Source organism: Falco peregrinus, chromosome 5, assembly GCF_023634155.1.
Source record: "Falco peregrinus isolate bFalPer1 chromosome 5, bFalPer1.pri, whole genome shotgun sequence".
In the NCBI taxonomy this organism is placed as follows: domain Eukaryota; kingdom Metazoa; phylum Chordata; class Aves; order Falconiformes; family Falconidae; genus Falco; species Falco peregrinus.
Genome location: NC_073725.1, coordinates 36,916,032 through 36,939,405, shown reverse-complemented (window position 1 = coordinate 36,939,405; position 23,374 = coordinate 36,916,032).

Sequence of the window (23,374 nt, the reverse complement as noted above, 5' to 3'; positions counted from 1 at the left end):
CTGTGCCCAATTGCTGCAGCTCAGGCAGATCTCTAGCAATGCTTCAAGGGGACATGCCAATGGCTTCTGCTCCAAAACACTACACCTCTGCTGTGACTGACTGTGCAAAAATAAACTAACAAGGCACATCTCACATGTAAGAGCTTGGTTTAGCATTGAACAGATCTGAAGAACACTAAGCTAATTTAAGTCTGGTTTTGTAATATTTTCAGTATACCTCTGTGCATAGTTTCAAGGGACTTACAAGAGCCAGTGCTATGATGCACAAACACTGAAACAAGGTTTGTTACGCTGGTGGAAATACAGTTTCTTAATCTCCCATTAACAAAATTAAAGCCAGGACCATATTTCTCTCTGGTCAAGGAGCAAACAATCAGTAGCTACTGTGGCAGTTAGCCTTCATTAGCTCTGCTTGCGTTATTTCAAAGGGACCAGTAATACTCCTTTTATCTTTAGGTGCACCGGTGCTGGTACTGCAAAATTACTTTATTAGCTCTGGTAAATTATTTCTTCTCAGTAATGAAACTAGGGATATGGAATGAGAAAAGATGAGAAAAGCAGGAAGCAACACAGCCCTACCATGTGTTGAAATTAGAGAGAGAAGAGATTCACAGATTTCTGCAGAGGTACTGGAGTTACAGTACTCTTGCACCAGCCAGCCACTGGGCCACCAGCAATGAATCCTGTTGGTAAAGCAGTTCTGGAGCCTACCTTGTTTCTTCTTCTGCCTTTTAATAGCAGGCCAGAAGCTGGTAACGATTTAGCACAGAACTCCTTGGCATTCTGAAAACAAAGCGACACATGACTGGCCCAATATAAGGGCTTGCATTTTTGGTCATTAAGCATGGCTAATATAGCCAAGGAGTAATTCTGATTCTGCGGGTTCAGAGTGCCCATTTGTGGAAATCTTCCCTCCTTCCTTCCTTCCTTCCTTCTCCCTCCCTAGCAGTTAAGATTTAAACTGCACACTCAGTTCAGAGGGAAAGCAATGCCACCACCGCCCCATGGTCAGTTAATCCTCTGGCTTCTTTCCTAACTGCTGCTGGGAATGGAGGCACATAAATCTCCCTCTCCAACCAAACAAACCGAACAATAAGTATCAGGGCTTGGAAGCAGGGTGGGGTGTTCCCCACAGTAAGGTAAAATATTATCTTCCTGTTACAGCTGCAGCAATTCAATCTGGGCTTGAAGGTAATGAAAGAGCTTCATTCATTTAATCAGATATTGATTGATTGCTATAATATACTATGTCAACAGTTCCTGCAAGGGAACAAGGGCTGGCTGAAATAAATCAGGTTCCAGCAGACTCAGTTAGAAGAAGTAAAAATTATGTCAATGCTGGATGTCTGATTCTGGTGTTGTGCCAGAACTGTCCATCATTAATTTTCAGTACTGCTAAATATTTTGTTTATCAGATCTAGTACTATGCATTCTCAAGAGGCAGCAACATCTCAGTTTTGCTCCCATACTGTAATCATACTTCAAAGCCCTTCAGATGGCCTTGTTTTTCATGCTTATTACAGAGCACAAGAGCTGGAACACAAACTTTTTTCTTTTGGGAGTAAAAATTCATAGAATGTGGGGTTTTGTGGTTTTATTAATTATTATTTTTTATTATTATTCAAATAATCTGAGATCAGTTCTTGGCTCTGCCATAGCTTTTGGGGGTAAACCCACTTCCATCTATACCTTCTGTTGTCTACCAGTCGTGTGTGTAACTACAGTCACCCTTTTGTTTCACCATGTGCCTATCTACATTATGAACTTTTTGCGTGAAGCTGTTATGTCTGAAGGCATCTAACACTGCAGTTTCAATCCTTATTGCTCATAAGAATTGCTGCAACATAGATGGCTATAAATAATAATAGCCTGAGGATTTGGAATGCAAATTTAATGGGAAATGAAGCAAATAGTAACATCAATCTATCTCTGCACTTGTACTGTGGAACAAATTATTTTTAAAAAAGGCTATTCTTTTCAGATACTCTGTGAAATGATTGAAAATGAAGTTAGCAAAAGCATTATAAGAACTAATTAATCACTCATATTTGAGTTTACTAAAGAGTAATGTAACTATTTCTCAAAATACCATTCTTTTAAATAATGATTTTTAAGAGGTAATCTTTTATAAATAAGCATAAGTAACCTTTCAGTTCTATGAACTCTAAAATTATTTTCTAAAATTTCTTGATTGAGATATCAATTGTGGAACTTCAGTTTTACTTTGTAACAGTTGGATCTGCTTATCTTGCATTCGCAAGCTGTAGGTTGGAGCAGGCAAAGCTCATCTCCCTGAGCTTCGTGAATCAAAATAGATGAGGATCTCAGAGGATGAGATTAGCAATTGATTTAGCCTTGACTTCACACAAAAGCCTTCTTAACAAATTACTACATTACACAGATTACTGCATCTGAGAGTATCTCAGCTTTCTATGAACTACACTAAGATGGTATCTTGAAAACTTTAATTCCAGCTTTACTTGTAAAATTGGCTTCATTATCATTCTGCAGTTGCGATGAGCTAAAAGAAAAGTATCAACCAAATGTCAATAGCCTGTTCTTCTGATTTCTTCTGTGTAAAACTTTAAGGAATGTAAAATTAAAAAAAAAAGGTAAAAAATGTAAAAAGATGTGGTAAATATCTAATTATTTACCTGATAAAGTAGGCCCTAGGAAGCACAGAAACAGTCCTGAATGGCAGCACTTGGACTTGTCATGACTACCTCTGTCTGAAAATGAACCTATATCTTTCTGCGGTGGTACCTCTGGGGGTGAGTGTGATCGAAATGCCATTGGAGCTGCTTTATCTTGGGAAGAGACCACCTCAGAAATGGGAACAGTTTCCACTACAATTTTCAAGGAGCAAAGTTGTCAGAGGTCACTGTCCCAAACTGAGGAGATATAGCAGATATTATCAGCTTCAAAATTCCATTAGCATTGTCTTGACTGACTAATTTTCACATATTGTGGTATTAGATATTATGGTCCAACTTTGCTAAGTAGATCAGATAATTGTAAAAAGACAGTATAGGAAATTTCTCTATGCAAATGTATGCAAACGAGAAAATGTCATTGAGAACAATTAATAGGAAGCTATCACTGTTACAGAACTTAATATCCGAAGTCACGAAAAAGCTTTCCTAATGCAGGATGAGATGCATTAATTCCCCTCAATATTCTTCTGACCGTACCAGGTGTCTTTCAAATGCAAATGGAATCCAGATCTGACATACTCAGAATATTAAATAAACTGTAAAGAGAACCGATGTGCTACTTAAATGCTTAATATAATAAACGCCCTTTATACATTGTATCTTGCAGCATTCACTTAGGTGGTTCTGAGAGCTCTCCCAAGATCTGAGATGCCCTCTTTTGTTCCTAGGAGAGTTCTCAATGAGGAAAGACCTCCTTGTACTCCCTTTGTTCTGACTACCTGTAGCTACTATAGGCTTGACAGGGTCAATCCTAATGTAGATTGTAGGGGAAATGGACACGCAAAAATGGCACCAAAGCGCTTGTATGAATGGCTTGATTCATGGGATTCTGCTTTCAAAGATGGAAGGCTGTTCTACCCAGATCTATTCCCTCCAGTGTTTCAACCACCTGTATCTCAACAGGCATTTGCCAGCAAAAGCCAGCAACACAGATGTCTGTGGCCTTCCAGGTCTTTACTGGTCTAAACAACACCTTGGTACCGTTGGCTTTGTGCAGTGGTTGGATGGCTTTGGGGTGGGACTGGTGCTCTGTCAAAAGCAGTGGGTTAGTGCGAGACAAAGGCAGCCCTCGAGCCCTTGCTTAGTGCAAGACAGAGCCACGTCCTTACGGAGCAGCACGCTGCCTTAGCTCACAGGGCTCACTGGGCTGTCACCTGCACGAGGTCTGGCTGCAGCAGCAATGCCACAGGATGGTTGGGATTTTGGCTGTTTTTTCTTGTTTTGTTTGCTTTTTAAAATGGTTTTAAGAAATAATACATCTCTGTATTATTTTAGATCTTGAGTTTTCCTTTTTTTCCCCCAGACATCTCCCTGTGAAAAAAAAGTGTCTGATTATATGATCTTGTTAACATAAATACAAGACAGAATCAGGTTTGCATTATGTCCTGAGCAATCTAATTCCCAGTGATTATGCAAATCAGAGGAAACATGAAGCCATGGTAAAGAACGATCTCTTCTTCAACTGAAAAAAATGTAAATAGAAAAAACACTTTTGCAACAAAAAAGAAAATTACAGTTTTTGAGTGGGAATGGATTACATGTGTTGTTAATCTGCATTCATATGAGAGGCTGCAGAAAGACATTTCAGTCAGTAGATGAGGCCCTCAAATATCAATATTTGTTTGACTGCCAAAGAAAAGCAAATAACAGCAGCCAAAGGGGATGCATTTCTTGAATTACAGCACTTTTCATTAGCTGGCCCTCAGGAGGATTCCTCTGAATGTGGAGAAATGCTAACTGTGATCACATGAGAGCAGAGAATCAGAGAGAATAATGTCTTTATGAATACAACAAAATGTCAGCTCCTGGATAACCAAACAGACATACCTTTGTTCCCTTTCAGATCCAGAGGGCTGTTTCCAAATCAGAGAGGAAATAATGTAGGACGACGCTAAAACTTTTCCCTTGAACCATAATCGATTCATCTCTGCAATTTATTATTTATAAAAACCAAACACCGTTTTTGTCATCTACTGCCTGTGACTGCCGTATTAATTTTTCTTTCAGTGGAGTTGTATGTGATTCACTGTAGACTACTATCTGCTAAAGGGGAAAATGATGCCTCCTGTGAAAGCATATATAGGTGGTACAAGCTCTGTGGTCTTTGTTCTGCATGCTATGGGCAAATTATTTCAGAGTGAAATGGAACATGATGCTGAACATTTTGAACTTGTCAATGGACATGATGCTAAAATGCTAGGAGGATGCAATTATTGATAACCTGGTTATTGGCAATATTCCCTCATCCCTGGCCACTATTATTTAGCAGAAGTGAGGCCTGAGGAGGAACTTGAAAAAGGCAAATGCAGTCTTTCCAAATACTACAATAGGATCCTTGAGTCACAGAGGAGGGGTGATATGAGGCAACGGTCTGGGCAGAGAAACAGAGAAATGTCACTGCTCAGGGTGAAGGGAAATGAATGCAGATGGGAAAGAATATTGTAGCGGACTTTAGAGACGAACACAAAAAGCCCAAGTTTCATCAAATCAATTTATATGTCAAGCGGCTTCATGACTCAGAGTGTCCTTTTCTTTAAATTTCTCTCATTTGTCTGCTTTTGGCTATAACACAAATATGGACATTAGTGATTCAATGCTTGTTCAAATACATCTCGCATATTTTCTGTGATACAGGTCATATTATCCATGCATATTTAGATTAAATCAGTGATTTGCAACTCATTCAGTGCTCCAGAATGGGAAAATGTCGTTATTTCCCCCTCACCTACCAGGTGTTGACTCATTTTCGGGGAGTATTTGTTATATTCTTTGGGAGTAATCCTACTTTGTGGATTTGTTTAACATAATGCTCATTTGCTCAATTGATTCATGTTTCCAAGAGTCGTCTTGCAGTTCAACACAGCAATTTTGTACTTGTAGTTTTCAGTTTGTGGTATTAAATAATCATCACAATGTCTCAAAGGATAAGTATTATATACTGCAAATTGCAAATTCAAAACATATGGTATTACAGATGAGGAAATAAATTTCTGAAAAACAAGATATGAACCTTATCATTTTTCCAAATGTGAAGTAATCTTTAACCAAAGTAGAAACTAATTGTAATGAATGTTAGTAATTTAGAACATGACAATAGCTATTCACAGCCATCAAATGTAAATGAAACATTGGATACCTTCAACACTTTCCTGGGCAAGGAACATAGAGCAAGCTGATTCAAATACAAATTACTCCTCAGATCATATACTGGTGCAAAGCCATGACTCGTCAAGGCTTGGACATGTATCATCTGACTCTTCTAGACAACTTTTCATCCTTGGAGAAGATGGATATGTGGGGTATCAAGTAGTCTAAGCAGGTACAAATCCTGTGTTATGAAGTTGTAAAAAGATGTCATTTTAAAATGCAAGTAATCCATTCCACACGCTGATAGGTTTTTGTTTTCTTGGCTGTTTCTTATTCTAATTGCTTGGTTTCACCAAAAACAAGAGAGGGAGGCTATAATGATTATTTGTTGCTGTTTACTTTCTAAGCATACCCTCAGTTCTCAGAAATGTCCATTAGACAACACAGGAAAAGCGTGATAAGAAAGTCCCTGCTGTATTCAAGGCACCAAGCACTTCAGCAGGAGCTATGATTTCTTGGCATCATTGAACCATGGGAGCATTATTAAGCGTGGAGCCAGGCAGCAAAGTTTCTGTCATCTCCTTATTGAGATCTATGTGCTGAGAATAGTATTTCACACACACTTATTGACTTACAATCATATTTTCAAAGATTTCACACCCTTATTTTAATAAAATACATAGCAATTCTATCAGTTACTGTATGTACAGGAGTTGTCTTTTCCTTCTGAAAAATAATGACCATGTTATGAATTTTCAGGACAGGAACCTCACAAGTTAGAATAAAATGAATGGCATATGTATAAATTAGAAATACCCTACTCAATATAGCACATATTGTTTTTCTAACTATTATCATTTGACTAATTGTATACCACTATTCCATTTTACAGATCACAGAATTTAACAAAAGCAAGTTCCCTACATCTTCTGAATGAAATCCAGATTGATTTTCTAGAGAATGTATAAAGAAGAAGGTGAGAACTATCAGATTTGTTGCCCACTTTATTAATGAAGAGAGCAGCCTCCAGGATGACTTTTGTGGACTTTTTCTAGGAGTGCATGTGCATGTGGGCATTAAGACAGAAATCAGGGGATTTGCCTGAGGGACCCCCAGCTAGGAGATGGTTGCTTTTTAAAGTGTAATAATTCAACAGCTTCCACTCATTTAGACAATATCTTCATGAAGCAAGCCATTGCTGGGCATCTACAGCGTATTTCTGAACAAAAACCAACAAACAAATAAAAGAAAGCACAAGAAAAATATCCAAATAAGGTGTAAAACAAACATGGTTTGCTCTTGCACAGGCAGATCAGCTTATGTGGGGAGAACGTGTTGGGGAACAGCACATTTCAGTAGTATACAAGAGGTGAATGGGTCTTGTTTTAAAGATATTTGAAATGATTCATTATGCTGGGATGATTTTATTGACATATTACGTTGTGACATTTTATTTCATTGTATGTCTTTTCTCAGGTGGCAGTGGTTTCAGAACATTATAGTAAAAGCAACACTGACTAAGACTACATTAAGTCTATTCATTCTAAATCACTATTTTTATTTGTTTTATATGTTTCTGAGTAATCAGATAGTGGGATGAAACCTGTCATGTTTCATTGTCAGATTTTTTTTAAAACTATCAGCTAAAAACTTTTCTGCTTTCTGGGATGCCTTTTTTTTTTTTTTCTACCTGTGAATTTTGCTGGTTTTTAATAACTTACACTGCAAAACCAAACAAAAACCTCCACCACTACCCCAGGGTTTAAAGCTGGAATTTGGCTTGTAAGTACATTATATGGAAGAGATGGAGAAAATAGCAGCTGTGCAAAGAGACAGCATGACTGAGAGATGCTCCCAGCCCATAGCCCAACAGCAGCACCGATGAACAGAGCAAAAATCCCAACAAGGAGCTACAGCGTTTCTGTGGCGGGAAGGGATAGAGGCTGCATGCTGTCCTCACTTTCAGCAAAATGTGTTTCACTCTCTACTTTCTCATTCACCTTCTTATCTTCCAGTGCCTTTTGCTATCACATCTAGTCGTATCCACGCTTACCATAAGCCTTGCTCACCTCTTTCATTTGCATACTAATTTCTATTTATATTGTATTTATTTCAGGTTCTATCACTTAAGAAAAAGTTCAAATACATAAAACCATATCCACACATATGTCTGCCAGGAAGACACATTTTCTTGGCTTGTTTATAGCCTGCTAAGTGTTAGTCCTGGCACTGCCTGCTGCAAGGAGGGAGGCATGCCTTGTGAGCATCCTTTTGCAACATGAAGGGAGCCTCTGTCCAAAAGGAGAAAATACTGTAGCAGATATCAACTTGTATTCTCCCTGAATCACCTGCCAAAACCCATGGAAGTTCCAAGTGTGAGCCCAAATGTCATCACAAATAATGAAATAGGAAATTACAAGAGATGAACTTTTTCTGCAGTTTGGGGAATTGTGTGAATCACTGTAGGAAGTAGCCAAATCTGGGAAAGTCCTGGCTGAAAGGCATGCAGAATCTGCCTTAAGCCAAACCAGAGTGTGAAATAACTAAAAGGCTCACTGCTTTCATACATTATAATTGATTAATTAAACCTGACAGTTTTGTGGAAATTAGGAGTCATTTTACTTGCACTTTGAAGTTTGCCTCATCCTCTTTGTCCTGAGTGCTTTTTTCCCTGAGGCTTAAGCATGTTTCATCTGTATTCCTGGCCAGACCTTTGATATTATGCATCTCTCTCCAGAGAGCATGGAGCAGTGGATGTTCCCTGGCCCAAGTCCCCACATTTGCATGTCTGTGTCATTATAACAGTCCCACTTCTGTGCATCTTTTTTGTGCCAGCTCTTGCACAAAAACAATTCAAATATCTCCATCTTGGCCAGCCCTATTCTGCACCTGCACGTGGGTGCTAGCTGACATCAATACCAATTTCCGTTCCTCATTAATTATACTGAATGATGTGGGAATGCTACATCTCCAACAGCAACCCATTCAATATTTTCCTGGGAGATTCTTTTGTTATAAGAAAGCTATTTCCCTGCTTTTGCCAGCAACAGCTGCAAACCATTCATTTATAATGGTTGTTTTAAGTGTTTTGTATCCCACCTTACTCGTGACCCCAGTACTGACCCCTGGCTAGGTGATCCCCAAGACTGTCCCTGGATATAGGTGAACACAACAGTAGCTTTCGCTTAGTATGACATCCACCTTTTTCGCATGAACCGTCCTTTCCGCCACTGGACACACACATTTGGCTGCAGCTAACAGAAGGCAGCTGTCATAACTCACGGCGGTGTCTAGCTCCCCCTTCAGAACTTGAGCTTCTTTGCAGTATTAGTCCAGGAGCTCACCTTACATTTTGACTGCTGGCATCTACAATCCAACATCAGTCCCACTGATTTCAACATCAGTGAGTCATATTCTATACCAAATCATATTAAATTAGTATATCGTGACTCAGAGATGAAAGGGAGTCATTTGCATTTTAGTGGGGTTCTGATTTTTCAGACAGCAATCGAGTTGAAAAAGGTCTGTTCTTAACTTTTCTTAACTTTGGTTAAATCCTTAGCACATCTGAAAAAATCTGGCACTAGAATGGATTGGGCATTTCTGTATACTGTATAGTATAGCTGTAAACATATTCTCTTGAGTAATCCATGTTATTTTCCTAAAAGCTAGTCTGAGGGTAATTGCGTTTACAGTGGGTTATAACAAAAATCTGCCACACTACGTTACATTGTTTTACCCTGCAGCATGTCTGGCATTGCACCCACAGTGACATACAGCATCCCTGTTACTGGGGTACTCATAAATGTGGCCTCAACAACCACAGCCTTTTCAGACCCATCTTTCATATGTCAAATATGATTCACCTCCTGGTCAGTATATGCCTTTCCTGGGCAGAATAGAACTTTTGGGAATAAGGAGTTCAACAGTAGGTATCAAGCTGAGCTGTTTGCATCACTTACAAAGATGGCAAAGCAAAGACACAGGCCTGAAAATTCTCATCTCTTAAACATCCATTCCTGGTTTCTGTGCTCTGCGAGATGAGCCTATTGCCATATTTCAAAGACTGTGTCTGAAGTTCAATCACAAAGCTTTTTAACTTAACCATGATTTTGTCTCTTATTGCTGACTCAGGATCTACTTGGGGTAGCAGTCAAGTCTCTTTTTCAAGAGGGAAAAAACCTATGAGTTTTAAGACAAAACCAACATATTAAGTCATCTTAAATATCATTAATCATTTAGAAGGTAGGAAAAGGCAGACATTGAAAACATGACCTTAGATCTGCTCCTCTCCTGTGCATGTTCTGTGTCATTAACTGTGTGGTCACATACTTTTCTTAATACAGCACAGTAATTTGATTGAGCCACCCAGATTACTAGGTGTGTGGGGATATGGTACCAATTACTACTACTGCATGCTCCGTCTCTCCTGGAAGTGTGTATATTATTCCAGAAATTTGGCCATTTTCTGCAGGCCTTCCTGAGCAGTACAGTTGCCTGTACAGTTTTGGTTGTGTTTAATAGGAGTCCCTACACTTTAAGGAACCTGACAACAGAAAGAGAAATAGGCAAGGGATGGGGCAGAGAAGGAAATAATCCCCATCTTCTCTTTGGCCATCTGTTCAGGAGGATGGATGAAGTTGCCCCTAATGGAGACACTTCATCTCTAGGTTGCACCCAGAGCTCTTTCTGAGTTTGTAGCCCTTGTTATAAAAGCAGCCCTGTCCATCTTTCCATGTAGTGTGGCAGGACTGCCACAAGGGCAGGATGACAGGGAGCTTGCTGGAGACAGACATACTGACATATTCAAACCACTTGCACTTCATGTATACTACGACAAGAATGCAGGCAGGGAAATCTCTCATTCATACAGCTCACAAAAGTCACATGGGGTGGCTAGAGAACAACCAGTCTGAAATTCTGCCTCTGACACCACCTTATCTCAGTGTGACCCTGCTCTGCAGAGAAAGGGACATAGCTCAGTTTTTAGGTCCCAAACTGGAGAGCATGTTCAGCCACATTTTGCTGCCAGCACTGTGTAAAACTGCTCCATGCTTCCTGCCTGTGCAGGTGTGCCAGGGTCAGGGTGAGGGATCCACAGGGGAGAACAGGCTGGAAAGGATTTGTGTCATGAATGGGAATTAACTCTTCACTGCTTTGATGGTTGTACTGCTTCTTTGCTAATGTGCTTGGTTGCATTTAAATATTGTTTCAAGTAATCAAGGCTAAATTATGTCCTCTTAATAAAGACAATGGTCTTATGAATGCTGAGTTGGGGAAAGAAGCTGTCAGTCCTGTTATCAGCAGTAATTTGACCTGGATTGTTACTTCCTATCAGAAATTAAGTGGCCATTCTGTAAAGCACTGGTGCACTGTGAGGACTAAATTCAGTCTTTCAGAGGTGTAGTTTGGCAAGTGAAAAAGAGTCCTCTGGAACAACCACAGACAAGCAAAGATAAATCCATCATAACGAACCCATGAAAAGATATTGTTTCCCTATCGGTCCCTACAGGTCAGCCAACTGTATCTAGCAGGCTTTGTGTCAAGGTCGTCCTTGTGTCCTGCCGTGTCCTCTCCCATTTCCATTGCTGCTCCCTGAACTCAGGCTAGATCCTCACTGTGCAACCCTCTTGAGTTTGCTACCTTCCTTCTTTCTGTTTTAGACAGATTTCCCATGCTGTGGTGTATTGAATTCTCTTCAGCGTAAATAATTAATGAAAGCATCTTTTCTACTTTACACTCTTACTGTGTTGCTACTGGATTCAAATGGGAATAATAAAAGATCTGGAATAGGCATCGATTCGCTAGCAATGATGAAAACTGTGGAAACATTAGAAGTGATTGAGAAACTACCATAATTATATGAAAATACATGCACATGAACATTAGGGTTTGGTTTTTTCATAATGATTAGCAATAATGGCATATCAACTTTCTCGATAGTAATTGAATCTTTGTGACTATAAACAGCTAGAGAATTTTCTGTGTGATGGAAACAGCAGGACAAAAACTATATAAAGTATTATTTTTTTTTTAGACAAGGATGTCTGTTCTTTGCAATGTTGTATTAAGTGTACCATGCTCAATACAAATGGTGTTGACCAGCCCATGCAAACAGTAGTAAAAGCTCTAGCACACACAATTGCTGATAGATGGTTGTCATTTTATTCTGTTGGCTATCCCCTCACGTGGATTCAGAAACTTCTTACACTTTATCCTGCTTTCCTGAGTGTCCTTCTTTGCATGCTTACAAGATAAAATATCTGTATCATTGCCAACTTTGTTACCCTTTTAAAAAATATTAGTATTTACCTGTAATTTGTAAGTGTTTTAATATAAACAATACTGTAGTATTGTTAGGGTTAGTCTGACCCTGTTGAGTAGTTTTTATGTATTTTCTCTTTTACAGACTTTGATTGCATGCTTTGAAAGACTGATTTTTTAGTTAAGTTTCTTTGAAAGCCCTCACTGAGGATAGCAATTGGCTAATTAGAGAAATCTTCCAATATGACTCAGAAAACTAAATAGCCATATCCTTCTTGCAGAATATATGTCTCAACTGTGGTAGGCAGGATACAGAAGCTACTTCAGACAAAAAGAAGTCAGGGCAGCGAGCGCTTTCTTCAACTGAATCCTGTCTTGCTCCTTCACTTGATATCCACTATGTAGCAAGAGTGGCTTGCTTTGTACACAGTGCTTGAAATGCATCGTCCATGACTCTTGTCCATATACTAGTGAAACTGGTGGTGAATAAGCAAACCTTTGACTTCTACTGTGCAACATAGCTGCTAAAAAAGCCCCATCACATTGTCTGTCACCTTCAAGGTAGAGAGAGAGAGAGTGAAAATATGGACATCAGTAACTGCCCTATGTTAGTCAAAGGCTATACATTGTACAGCGTGCATCATGCAGGCTCAGAGGAGCCTGTGGGATCCATGCAAGGCTCACCCAGGCTCTGGAAGATAACCCTGCCAGGGATTCATTGGTTCCCAGATTTAATTCTTTCCTTTTTGGTGTTTCTTCTAGTAGTCACCATCAGAAACAATATCAAGGGAAAATGGAAAAGTTTATAGAAATATAGAATCATTTAGGTTGGAAAAGACCTTGAAGATCATAGAGTCCAAACATTAATCTAGCACTGCCAAGTCCACCACTAAGCCATGTCCCTAAGTGCTAAATCTGCATGTCCTTTAGAATCATAAAATGGTTTGGGTCAGAAGAGACTTTAAAGATCATCTAGTTCCCACCCACCTGCCATGGGCATCTTCTACTAGACCGAAGCCCCATCCAAACTGGCCTTGAACACTTCCAGGGATGGGGCATCCACACCTTCTCTGGGCAACCTGTTCCAGTGACTCACGACCCTCACAGTAAAGAATTTCTTCCAAATATCTAATCTGAATCTATCCTCTTAGTTTAAAACCATTACTCCTTGTCTTTTTTCTACAGGCCCTACTAAAAAGTCTGTCCCCATCTTTCTTACGAGCCCCTTTAGGTACTGGAAGGATGCTGGAAGGTGTCCCCAGAGCCTTCTCTTCTCCAGGCTGAACAACTCCAGCTCTCTCAGCTTGTCTTCATAGGAGGGGTGCTCCAGCCCTCTGATCACCTTCGTGGCCCTCTTCTGGACTCGCTCTAACAGGTCTATGTCCTTATGTTGGGGCCTCCAGAGCTGGATGGATGCCATGTGGGACAGTCTCAAAAGGTTTGAGGCTGTTTCCTCTTGTCCTATCACTTGTTACTTGGAAAAAGAGCCTGAGACCCACCTCGCTACAACCTCCTTTCAGGTAGTTGTAGAGTATGATAAGGTCCCCTCTGAGCCTCCTTTTCTCCAGGCTAAACACCCCCAGTTCTTTCAGTTGCTCCCCCTAAGACTTGTGCTCTAGACCCTTGATCAGCTTCATTGGTCTTCTTTGGATGTGCTCCAGCACCTCAACGTCTTTCTTGTGGTGAGCCGTCCAAAACTGAACACATTATCTGAGGTGCATCGTGTTTCAAAAGATCTCCTTTCTGGTTTATATTTACTAGGATATTCTCTCTGTGAGTGTTCTTTTAAAGAAACCCTGGAATAATTTCCCCACCAATTTACTTTCCTCTTTATATAAGTTCTTTTACTGTGTTTATCACTGCAATATTTTGTGGTACTTTGAAAGAACCTGTCTAACTTCTGTAATGTCCTTGCTTTCACCTTCCCTCCTCAGGGAGACAAGTGTGTACATTGGAGGTCTTTGTCTGAAATGTTTTTCAGATATAATGTCATGAAAATGAATGTGTATATTTGTATGTCTATAAATTTCTGTTAAACACCAAGGTCAAAAAATGTACATTACACATAAAAAGTGGGAGGTTGTGAGGTTCAAGGGAAGGTGAGATTGTGAAAGGATGGATGCCAAGGAAAAGTATCAAATTTTGACTGGAACATTAAAATATAATTTTAAACATTCAGACCCTAAATTATGTGAGTGTTCTCAATACACATTCTCTGGGATCAATTAATAAAGCTTTCAGTAATTGTAATTTACTTTCTAAAGTCATTGACCATGAAGATTTGCAGCTGATAGTGAGGTAATAGAAAATACAATGTATATTTTAAATGTGCATCATTTCACAGACGAAGTTAATTTGTGGTTTAGCGAGTTAAAACCCCACATGGATACATTTTTACTAAATTGCCTAGAGAAACAACACCTCAAAAAAATGATTTATGTTTTGTGTGGAGCATTACTGTTGAAGGGTAGGAAACACTAAGAATTTAGCAACGTGTAAATGTAGGGATTAACGGAAAGGGTGCCATCCCGCCGACAGACTGTCAGCGCTGGTGCAGTGGCTGCCAGCTGAGTTGGGGGCACAGGAAGCACAGGAGCTGCTGGTTTTTAATTCTCTTTGTTGCGAGCTTATTCTCACTTTTGCCTTTGAAGCCATGATTTCTTGGACCACAGTCTGATGTGGAATGATTTGGCAGAGTCTTTCTAATGAGAAATGCTTAAGTACAGGTCAAGGGTTTGTACCGTGCAAGCCTCTTCTTGCATAGTGGAAGTGGTATTGCAAAAAAAAAAAAAAACACCAAAAACCAAAACCCAAAAACAAAACCAAAAAAAAAGAGGTTTATTCAGGCTTTATGTTGCTTTGCTTTTCTGTTGTTAATCAGGAACAAACCATTCAGACTCTCCTTTCCAAGGGGTGATCAGTGATCACAAGGACACAACTAGCAAGTCTTCATGGGGTGACAGGACCAGCTGTGGCCTGCCCTGCCCAGCTCCCAGCTATGAGAGGTGCTTTCCCAGATGGGGCTCCTTGCCTCCCTGCAGTGGGAAAGGAGTGTGAACTCTAGAGAATTTTAAAATTAGAACAGGTACAGATACTAGGACATCAGTCACCAATGTTACTTAACCACCCTATAGCACTTTGCATGCTGCCAATGGTCCAGCTAAAACTGGAAGGTTTTTTAGCAAGGACTTGGAATGGTTTGGGGGAAGAGGGTCTTAATTATGTGTGCAGCTTTTTGCATTTCTCCAGTTGTAATTACTGGATTTCTTTTCATATCAGGAGCTGTACCATGTAGAGAGGGAAAAAGCACAACTAGAGACTGTGTGCTGGACAGGTCCTCCTCGTTGATGAGCAATGGCTCTGCCAGGGAAGCCTGTTGTGTAATCCTACCCACAAGCTAATTAAACTCACTCTTTTCACTTTCTGCTACCCATCACTCTTCCTAAGATCAACCACTCTGTTGACTAGAATCTGCTGCTGATTTCCAGTCTAACTTTATCAATTAGCAGTATATTATTAATAAGGAAAAACTTCCATAAATTAAATAAATGGTTTCTCCATGCATGAAGATATTATAGCTTTACAGTCAAATGTCTCTGCATCTGGATTAGAAGTCTCAAATTTTTAAAGCTATTTTGTTGCCTTGAATGAGAAACAGAGGCTTCCTGGGATTTTGAAAAGCACTGAGGAACTGAACTCTTTTGCAGATCTCTAGTATTCCTCCACTTGCTGTTTCTGAAACCTAAATGGACTTCCAAATCTGGCTTTCTTAACTGTAAAACATTGTCTTAAAAATATCTTTTTTCAAAAGGAAATTTAGAATGTGAGGATTACTTCACAATAGTTTTTTTTCCCTTATATTTACTTTTCTTCCTCATCTTCACTGCATCAGGTAGTTTAAATAGTGATTGCTGTGTTTATACATTTGTATAAAAGTAATTTGTATTTATTTGTTGGTACCATACATATCAGAAGTTCTCTGTGTGATACCAACTTGTATTGCATCAGCTGCATCTTGTTGAAATGCTCTAAAATAAAAGGGAAAATTACATGTTACTCATTTTACCCAAAGGTTGAATGAAGATGATTAAACTTCCAAAGTAAGTGCAACATGTGTTAATACACATTTCATGTGCATTAACGCAGAAACTTCTGCCAAGTCCTTTTAATTGATTTTATACTTTCTTAAGAATAATTTAGATTTTTTTTGTATGGCAGGAATTTGTCATTTCCTAATTCAGAAGTCACATCACTTCAGGTTAAAAATGCCCAAATTAAATGGATTGAAATGGAAGAAATCAAAATCCAGTGACAGCTAAATACCAAGAAAGCAGAAAGACCTACAGTGAGATTACTTTTTCTTGCAAAGGAACAATGTAAGACTTGACAGAATATTTTAGAAGACCAGGCTGACATGAGGACACCGCTGTTTCCAGGCCTTGATTGCACCACTCAGCTGGGTTTAGAGGCTTTGCTATGCTCACATAGAGCAAGGAGATCTGGAAGACATTTGGTAACTTAAAATTGAGGCTATATTGAAAAACATAGCATTGCATTTACCAGATCACTGTGTAGCTCTTCCAGAATGAGCAGCAGAATGTGCATCACACCAGAGACTTGCAATCAGCAGGAGAAGGAGGTCTGCGTCCCCTGCCTGGGAACGGTCCCAGCCGGGTGGCTCATGACACGGCCGGATTCCAGTGCTGCTTCTCCCTGAGCGAGTGGCCACTTCTGAGAAATGCCCTGTGCTAGCAACAGCAACCAGCACAACTTTCCACTCCTCCTGGTACACACCCTTTCTTTAATCAGGGGGAGAAAAAAACTTCATTCAGCTTTTCACCTATTACTTTCCTAAAATCATGCCTGCAGCTAGCTGCACACTTTCCCTGTGTTTATCCAATACAATACTTACTACTGTCCCTATTCTTGCTTGAGGACCCAGCAGGAACATATCCGACGATGGGCACATTATAACCACCACCGCTTGCTCTGCAGTTCTAAATATACACGGGTCCAGGAAAGGTGCGTGCCTTCTTGCCTGAGCTTCTCATTAAAAAATATAAGAAACACTTGGGTAAATCCCCACATTCCAGTTTGAAAGCTGTGGGGACCACCCTGAAAAAGAAAATAAAGACCTCAAACATTCGACTGCAGCTTTTCTTGGATTAAAGCTGTAGCTGTCTGGCTGCCAGAGAGCAGACAGCAATAAGGCAGATGCTATCCTGACTCCCATATGTCCACTGTACAAAATTAAATCCCAGCTCTGGCCAGTTAGCACTGAATCGTGAGAAATCCTCTCTGTTGGAGTCCTTGGCAGACCCATTTCCTCGCCCAGCAGCTCTGTCCTCGGGAGTGCTGCACCTGCCATATAATAGCGAGAGAAGCAGGACTGCCACCCAGCACCGTGCCGTGCCCGAAGGCAGCGGCTGCTGAACCTACCCAATGGCACCACCTGCACCCCAAAGTGTGGTGTGAGGCACAGTCCTGTAAAAGCACGGGAGGAGCGAAGGGTCTCTTCTTGAATCCTCTGAAATCCTCTGGCTTTGGGCTCTTGTGCTCTGGCTTGGTTCAGGGAGCAGAGTTTCTCCTTATCTCTTTGAACAAAAAGCATTGAATGGAACTCAAAAAAGAACAACTTGGGAGCCTTAGGACTGATGGCTGTACAGATTCCTGTTAGAGCAACAGCATTGGTTGCTCAAGGGAGTTCTTCACACCCACCCCCAACATGCTGCAAAATATAGCACAAGAGCCTCCAGGGAGCCATCAGCTAATAATAAAATTGATAACTATAATCACACAGCAAAAGGAAGGGAATTATTTTCTTTCACAAATTGTTTTGCATTATTAAAAATATTCATTTTTTCAGTCTTCTTCCTGCAGGGAGTACCTTCTACACAGGCATTTGGAAAGGAGTGCAAGGCTGTGTTTGCTGCTGGAGTAAGCAGGGACAATGCGGCCTGCAAATACCAGGACCTTCAGGAAAAGAAGAAGAGTAGAAGCTGGGAAGGTTCAAAGAGGTTAAAATCAAGTCCCTCTGATGGCATTTTTACGAGATGACTCCCCAGATGAAGTGATTTGAACTTCTGTTGCTATTATTAAAATGTGAGAATATTTTTTTCTCTTCCACTTCAAATACCCTTCAGTGGACGTGTAAATGCTGTAAATGTTGTCTTTATGAAACACTTTTTTGACAGCCTTTTAATTATAATAATTAAAAACTGTTTACAAAGTCAGGCGAAAAGAAGGTTGAGCTAGCTCGGCCTGTGACTTTCCCTGCCTAAAGGTTGCTGGTGACAGAGCTGGTAATAGTTTTTGACTGTGAAAAAGTCCTAGCTCTACAGCAGCAACAGCCACATCCTGATGGAGCATTTTGCGTCTGTGGAAAATTCCGACATATTATATTGTCATACCCATGATAGTATAAATGACCTCAAGCTTTGAATAAAATACAGTAGCTGGTGTAGCTGTTTAAATGATTAAGCGATGAGCTAGGGACAATCTCCCCTGTCATTTCTGTGTCTGCCTGCTGTGCCAAGTACACAAAGAAAACATGAAGACATCACTACGAGATGCCTTTTCAGTCTGGGAGCTTTTAGGGAAATTACAGGGCTCTGCAGAATTTCATTCCCCATTAGGACTGACTAGTGTTAAAGTGGAAAAGGAAAGATCACTTGTACCTTTTTCCCCTCCACGAATCTGCACACTATGTTTAGGCAGAATATTTTATCTAATCGAGAATAATTACTCTGTAAAACCAAGCCTGCCATTTCCTTTTTGTGGCAATCCAGTTTTAGTCTACAATTAGTATGTGCAAAGTAGACTTTTGCTGTGACATTTTGCGGATAGTTTAAAACACTGAGAGGATGTCCCTTGTTCTGACCCACAGAACGATAATAAACAAATGAACAGTTTCTACTTGGCAAAACCTTAATCTCTAAGCCCAAAGCAAGAACCTTTTCTTTGCCAGAATATGGCACTGCAGGGATCAGACTGTTTCAGTAGTGTCCACCTCCTTTGCCAGCTGATGTTGCACTGGTGCAGCTGATGGGTGCATTTGAAATACCTGGTTATAACCATTGCAGAATATTTGTGAATTTTAAAAAAAAATAAATATTTCAACATTTTGTATTTTCTTGTCTATCTACGTCAAGTCAGTCAGCGTACATTGACCTTTATAAACTAGAGAAGACAAAAAGCGTAAGGTGGACATTTCTCAAGTGTCTAGAGAGGCTCACTGGTCATTGCAAGATGCCTCACAGAGGCTGTGCCAATCAGATCATGAAAATCAGTACAGCTGACTCCCCAAAAAAAGAGTTTAAAACCCAAAAGTCCTATCTGTACCCTGGTCAGCATGCACTGTTTGATGTATTAGGACTTTAACTTTTAACCATTTGAGAATAAATTGGTAACTTCTAAAAATATAACCAAAGAAAACACAGGGGGGAAATCATGTGTTCTATTTTTTGCAAATCACGTGCACTGATCTTTCTCATATAACCACAAACAACATTCCAGTAATAGTGCCCTATTCTCTTTTTCATATGTCTGTGCCTTCATATGGCAGATATTCTTTCCCTCTTTCTCCTACTGGTTCCTCCCCAAACACAGCTGTGACAAATCTCCATAAAAGCAAAGCACTCTGTTATTTACTACTTCTAAACTCTTTTATTACCTTCCAAACTCTTGCAGCCAGTTGTACCGAAAGATGTTCTGGGCGAGGAGCTCACGCATACAGCCTGCCTCCCTTCTAAGGCTTTCACCCAGCAACTGGTCCTGCAATGGGGATTTGTAGATTTGCTTTTCCAGTGTCGCTTTCAAACCTGAGTTTAGAGCAAGCCTCTGTCATGGTCGAAGTGTGCTTTGCTCCTCCCACAGCCAACCTACCACAGGGAGGGACAAATCCAGATGAAAACCATCATACATGAATCATAGAATCATAGAATGGTTTGGGTTGGAAGGGACCCTAAAGATCACCTTGTTCCAAGCCCCCTGCCATGGGCAGGGACACCTTCCACTAGACCAGGTTGCTCAAAGCTCCATCCAGCCTGGCCTTGAACACTTCCAGGGATGGGGCATCCACACCTTAGTGCCCCACCACCCTCACAGCAAAGAATTTCTTCCAAATATCTAATCTAAATCTACCCTCTTTCAGTTTAAAACCATTTCCCTGCTTGTCCTGTCACTATAGGCCCTCCTAAAAAGTCTGTCTCCCTGACTATTAGCATACAGTTTATGTGCACAGTGGATGTACTGGGAAAAATTAGGAACGGTCACAGAGATTATATCAGTAACCTTGTGACTCCCACAGTGGGCTGGTCTCAACCATTGATGCTTCTCATCAGCTAAAAGAATCCCTTATTGTCAAGTCTGTCTCTGAAAGCAAGACGGGGGTGAGGTAGCTGGTATCCAACTTAATATGTCACTGTGTGCCAACTGACTTATGGCTCACAGTATAGGAACCATTTGACTGTGTCATGACATTAAAAATGTGACCTGATGCTATCACTCAGGTTGAGTGTTAGCATCCCACTCTCAGCTGCATGGCTCAGCGATTTGCTCTGTGCATCAATATGCAATGTGCATACAGCATGGAGAGTCTGGTCTGTATGCGCCGTTCACGTTTATTGAGAAAAATCAGAGTCCTTGAAGATGAAAAACTTCAGCTTAGTGCGGGATGTTGTTGTGTTGCATGTATAGACTTCACTAGTATTTCCATACAGTTCAGTTTCCTTAGTTTTCAACAAAAAATAGTCTCTTCAGGGGCTATGTTTCTCCTCATGCTCACCAGTGCTGAACTTCAACACTTGCTCAGAAGCTGTATTTCGGCCCCTCACTCTGGTAAGCTTCTTCCAGTGCAGAAAGGCAATGCTGGTGAGGGCTCACAGGCTTTAGCACACCCTCGTGCAGTAGCCAGTGGTGCAAAGTCAGGCATCTGCTGCGGACAGGAACACTGCCTGATGAAACACTACACAGCATTAGCCTCCTCCCGTAAATATACTTGCGCTCACTCCCTACCAATGGAAAAGTACCTAGCTCTCCATGAGAAGCCTCCTGAGTATTGTTTTCACTATCTTGCAGGGGAGGCCTGCAGGAAATATTTTGCAAGGATCAAGTAGTATTTGCCCAGCTCCTAAATAGCAAACAGAATATCCTTCAAACTTTTCTGTGAAACTCTCTTTCAAAAAAATAACAGCCCAAGCCTGGACTATTTCCCCAAGGCAAAGTGGGCTAAAAAAGGCTTCTCTAACAGGAAGAATTTGCACTCTGTATGACATCTTTTCTAACATTGACTGATGTGCCTATCAGCTATTAGCTGCAAAACTAATGGTACTACGGGCAGACAGGTAGGAAGAGGGCTTCTATCAAGGCCCATGGCTTTGAAGTCAGACTTCAGACCAGCAGTTGCTGACAAACACTTTGCTTGATGGACACAGGTATCATCATTTTCTCATTTCTGACTGAAAAACAGTCCTGAGAGTTCTTTCTCTCTTCATTGCAAAGTCCTCATGAAGCACTGAGGTGTCCCCTAGCTCCAGCAGGCTGTCTCTCCTGCATGCTAAAAGCCTCTTCCAAGCAAAACACCCCAGTTAAATCAATGAAAGTGTTGCCTGAATGAGTTTCTGGCCTTGTAGATGTTAAGCTGAGTGGAAAGATCTTTAGGTGATTGATTTCTCAAGCCTCTCAGCATCAGAGTATCCTGTTCCTGAACTGTCTGCTCAGGGCCTGAGCCAGAAGGCAATTATGTGCAATCTCATCTGCAGTGAATGGGAGGAATGTGGGATAATGGTGCTCGCTCAGGGTGCGTGTCTTGTCCACTGCTGTTGCACCAGGTGGGTATTCATGATTTTCTGAGCTGTTCCTCAGTAGTGCTATTGTTGAGCAAATACCTTCCCACCTTGTATGAGGGTTTTTGGTGTCACTCTTCAAAATGGCTGAGCCTGAACTTCATTATATTCACCCCAGGAGCATGTAATATTTAATGTTTTTTGCTTTTTGCTAGCTACCCTGCCCTGCAGAGCTGGAGGACAACTCACAGATGCCCCCTGGCAAACAGAGGTGCCACAAAAACGTCATTGGTTCCCTCCTTTGCAAAGATTGCCTCTAAGAGATGGTGGAGAGCAAACCAAACAGGACAGCCGTGAATAGTCGGCAGCTGGGACCTGTTGTGCTGCTGCAAATGTGTTTCTTTGCTCCTGTCCATGCAGCAAAGGCTGCCTCAGTTTGAGCAGCTCCCCAAAAAAATCTTTGTAGTGATGGCCACTTGAAGCCATGTGTTGGGTTTGTACATAAGGAAACAGGGTACAAACAGAGTGTTCGGAGGGGGAGAGGAGCACACAGAGGGTCTTTCATAGCTGGCCTGAATCACTGTCGTTGGCTCTGCCTTTATACACAGTTCCAGCTCTCTCTAAAGTGGATCTTGCTGCCAGAACCAGAGTGGGCCAGAACCAAGTGTCTGTCCACAGCAGAAAAGGAGATGTCAGGGATGCTCTGGATGAGTCTGTTCAGGTCAGCCTGGGCATTGCAGAGCTGCTGGGAGAGACACTAAGTTCCTCCTGCCCCCTCCCAAGATGATGTATTTTCCTGTCCTTACTGGTACATGACTTCCCACTGCCAGGAGAAACCTGCTTACCCTCCCAAAATAGGAGAGAGATTTTTTCCCTTGAGGAGCCATCTGGCTCCTAGAGGATTCATTTCCCAGGGGATTATCCTGCCACAGGCAAGGATCACAGGACACTTGTCCATCACTGCTGCTGTCACCAAAGGGCTGTGGAGTCAGCAGGAGCCATTCAAAGGAGCTAACATGTGACAGCGAACACGGCAGATGGTCCAAGGAGTATTGCTAACAGAAAGTGGTGGCTGAAAGACCAACAGAGGCAGGAGGAAGGGGCCGGCAAAATGCAAGTTGAAGGGCATGTTTCCAGGGAGGTGGGAGAGAGCAATGACTGGTCAAGAGGATTTTTTCCAGCACCATTGACTGATTGCCAAGGAAGCCCACACTGCCTGGCATCTGGCTTGGTAAAATTCACTTGGATTTTTCCGCCTCCTGCAAGGTCTGCTATGCTGTAACCACGGCAGCAATGCTGGGTGTTCATCAGCATGCAGGGAAGGCACCTCTGAACCACTTCTGTCTCCAGCAGAGTCAAATATATACTGGTGTTGATACCAAGCTTCCTTCAACAACTGAAATGGTTTTCGAAGTAGTGACAACAAAGAACTTCTAGGCTTTATAAAACTCTCTATTTTGACTGTGAAGAGCCACTTGAGGTTATTTTTTGTTAGTATGGGAGTAAGGCTTTGCCAGGACGTTT